Source organism: Sus scrofa, chromosome 4 (assembly GCF_000003025.6).
Source record: "Sus scrofa isolate TJ Tabasco breed Duroc chromosome 4, Sscrofa11.1, whole genome shotgun sequence".
NCBI lineage: Eukaryota > Metazoa > Chordata > Mammalia > Artiodactyla > Suidae > Sus > Sus scrofa.
In genome coordinates this window covers 81,495,347-81,499,701 of record NC_010446.5, presented here as the reverse complement: position 1 = coordinate 81,499,701, position 4,355 = coordinate 81,495,347, and positions in this window count along the sequence as shown.

Here is a 4,355-nt window from a genome sequence, read left to right as displayed (position 1 = left end):
TGTAGAGGACATAACTACTCAAGCCACATTTTCTTTTTTTTTTTTTTTAACAGGTTGATCTCTGTTCCATTCCTTTATTCTACTCACTTTTTTTTTCTTTTTTTTTATTTTTTAATTTAATTTTATTTTTTTTTATTTTCCCACTGTACAGCAAGGGGGTCAGGTTATCCTTACATGTATACATTGCAATTACAGTTTTTCCCCCACCCTTTCTTCTGTTGCAACATGAGTATCTAGACATAGTTCTCAATGCTATTCAGCAGGATAAGCCACATTTTCTTGTGCTAGACCCTGGTCCTGTCCTGCCTGGTAAATGATTTCTGGTAGTTATATACATGAGTTCTCTTCCACTTACTATGGCCTTTTTGTGATCAGAAACTGAATGTGGTCTTTATCTTCATATTTCATGTGTCTCCTCTGGTGTTTTGAGTATAGGATGTTTGGTGGTGGACCAGACCTCACTAGTTACACTTTCAACCCTCATTAATATTTTTTTTAAGAGTATTATACATTACATGTAGCTGGCACAGTCTGTGCTCATGGTTCACGTCCACTTCTATTTTGATGTAAACATCTATTTTGATTTTAGATGAAACCATCCTTAGAGTCTGTTAAGAACCATAAGGTGAAAAGGACCTATTTCTGTATTAGGGTTTGAGTGTTCTTTGAAGAGAGCCGTTCATTCATGTTTGCACCTATAATTCCTACCAATTTATATTTCTTTCTTTCTTTTTTTTTTTGGTCTTTTTGCCTTTTCTAGGGCCGCACCCACAGCATATGAAGGTTCCCAGGCTAGGGGTCTAATTGGAGCTATAGCTGCCACAGCAACATGGGATATAACTACATCTGCAACCTACACCATAGCCCACAGCAACGCTGGATCCTTATCCCACTGAGCGAGGCCAAGGATTGAACCCGCAACCTCATGATTACTAGTCAGATTCATTAACCACTGAGACATGACCGGAATGCCCCAATTTATATTTCTAACCTCACCTGTCTAGTTCTCTACCTGTGGTCCAGAACAGAAGCTCTTCCTGCTTTGAAAGACAAGAGAGGACTACAGATTCAGGATACTGTGTCTGGTGGTCCACCAAGAACTCTGTACCTTAATCACTTATTCTGACAGAGGATGGTTTGGTTGGCAGTACTTTGATGTGCCCCCAGCAATGAGGACAGGAGCTTCACACAGGGTAGAGAAATGCATGAAACAGGTGAGCCCCTGGTATTTCTGATCACTTACCTCTCCATTCCCATCCTACCTGAAACCTCTTCATCTGGCTTATTTTGCAAAGAGCTTTGAGGTGAGGTGCATCAGACAGATCTGAGCATAGCATCCAGCCCTCACTGTACCTTTTTGCAACCTTGGGCAAGGTACCATTCCCTTCTCAAGTAAAGTGTATGTAATAATACCTATTTCTTCAGGTGGTTGGGAGGATGTAATAAATTTAAATATGATAGATGATTTGCACAGTTCTTGGCACAAAATTGATCTAAAAAAAAAAAGAGATGTGTGATTTTCTAAGTACCATCCTGGATCAGCTTCCAAGTACTTAGGAGAGACCCAGGAACATAATGGAAGCTCTTTAAATGCTTGGGCAGGCAGCACATGCAGATTACGTTTTCAAATTTGGTTTTTATTTATTTTGTCAGAGACTGAGGTGTATTTATGAGCAGATGAAGAAAAGGATAGAAGAGATTCAGAGTTTTAAAAAAAAATCTTAATTTTCTTGAGGTGTAATTTCCACTTTAAGACTATAGTTCAAGTTTTGACAAATATGTACAATTGTGTAGTTACCACTAGGAGATTTGGAAGTTTTTGAAGCAGGCCTCTGAGGTGTGAGAGCTGCTGCATCCAAAACTGAAATGCAGGGTTTGGCCTTGAAAGAGGGAGTTTTTGTTTTTTCATCCTCAGATAAGGAAGTAGGGTCCATGGAAATGGAGATAAATAGGCATCGTATGGAGGTGGGAGTGACATTGAAAGCATTGCCAAGTATTACCTATTTCTCCTGTGTGGTAGGAGGCTAGGTATGTGCTGAGACAAATGTAGACATGAATGGGAGAGGTTCTTCCACAGAGTATGAAAGTTTAAAATAGCTTATATGGGGAGTAACTGACAAGGGACATATGCAGAGATAGTCTGGCTCAGCATGCCTGACTGGGAGAACCAACCTGGCTGTGGCTGTGGAGAATGCAGGGGCTGGGCTAATCCAAGGTTGGAGATTTCTCAGGGCAAGGAGATAAGGAACAGAAGGACTGACAAGAGTATTCTAACGGTTGTCAGTAACACTGGTGAGCTATGGTACATGCTGCTTGGAGAAGAATGTGAAGTCACGAGGGATCTGAGATTCAGGAGATAGTGGAGGGGTTGAGAGAATGTGAAGTCTTGGTGAAATCTAAGAATGGAGTAGAATTTTCTGAGGTCCACAAAGATTCTCTGGCTGGTTGGGTTTAACATGCCACAGGACCTATTCTGAGAGTTGACAGTGATCAGGTCATGCCCACAGGAGTTGGTTACAGAAATAGATTAGAATGAGTGCCAAGCGATCTGGTAACAACTGATAGAAAATACACCCTCAAAGGATCACTTAGATAGTACTAAGGGCTTTTAAAAAGCACTGCCAGCGTTTCACTGGGGAAGATTTTTACCCACAGTCTTTGGGAGGACAGCTGTTACATTTTACACTGTACAATCCATCAGCAAATTCTATTGGCTTAAAATATATCCAGAATCCCACCACTTTTACCACTCTAATTACTACCACTTGTTTGGATATCTGCAATTGCATCTAAGGTGATATTTCTGGGAATATCCTTGCACTGCTATAGTCTGTTCTCAATACAGCAGCCAGAAAGATTCTTTTAAAGCATAACCAACATGATATCCCTTTTCTGTTCAAAATTCCCCAGTAACTTGCCATCTTATTCAGAAAAGACGTCCAAGGGTTTTATAGACCTACACTGCCACCCCCTCCTGCCCTGTACATCTTCCCACCCATTTTGCTCTCTGATTTCATTTCTACTCTCCCGCTTGCTCAGTCACCTTCAGCCTCATTGGTTTCCTTGCTATTCCTGAGTCACCCCCTATATGCTTTTATTGCAGGATGTTTGTACTCACTGTTTTCTGCCTATTAATCCCCCCCCCACACCTGTCTGTGTTGTTTATTTCTCACCTCCTTCTGGTCTTTGCTTAAATGACACCTCTCTCTCTCCAGGGCCTTCCCCTGGTCATCCTATTAAATATTGACCTTATCCCTTTTACAAACACCTTGCTCCCTCTTCTGACTTATTGTCTGACATCCTATTCATTTTTCTTATTGTTTATTGACTGTCCCTTTTGACACGAGAGTAGACACCATTAGAGTAGGGATTTTGTCTGCTTTGTTCTCTTTGGTACCCAGAACAGTGCGTGGCACCTATTTTGTAATCAGTGAATTGACTGAGGAGAGATTTTCTCCTGAGAGATTCAATTTTAATTGAATGCAAGTTTAGATAGACAAAGGAGGAAGAAATATAATTTAAAATGTCATTTTCTCTGGAAAAAAGAGAGGGAGAAAATGAAAAATGAAAGAAGAAAATAAAAACTAGAATGCTATTAGTGTTTACTAGAAGATCCTTAATAGTCCAGAGTCAGACAGATCAAAGGTCAGAGATAGAAAATAAAGGACTAGGATAGAGATTTAAGAAAGCAACTGGAATCTTTGTACTCCAAGCTGATGTATTCTAGGAAAAGCCTGCAATTGAATTTAACATCCCTCCACATTCATACAAATTAAATTGTAAGAAACTGAAGAACATCATTAGAAAGGGTGTTTTTAAAAATGTGGCTTTAGGTTTAAGCAGGCCAGTACATTATTAAAGGAGCTAAACCACAATACAAAATGTGTCTTGGTAGATGATAAAAATGATTACTTCAAGAAAAGTTCTAATATGAGAAAGGGAAAAATACATTTTGTAAATGTTGAAAAAATAGAATGAATAAATGCTAGGGAAACAGGGGTGTGTGTTGGAGAGGAGAATGAGGGGAGGTGGTTAAATATAAACCTGGTTTTATTTGCAAAGCTTTAATCTTGATAAATGGTACCTTCTTAAAGCAAATACTTTGTCCAGGGAGCACATAGCATATTTATGTTTCAAAATCTAGGCTACAGTCCAAATGATTTCAAATTCTGGGAGAAACTGTTTATAGTTCACTTTACTGAGTTTTAATATAACAGCACTCCGTGAAATATCAAGTTAGCTATTAAGAAGAAATAAATATGTAATTACTCAAACTAGGCCTTAATAAGTAGAAATTTGTAAATAAGTCTGATAGTTCTTTGAGCTCTGTAAATGATTAACAATAAATATTCAGC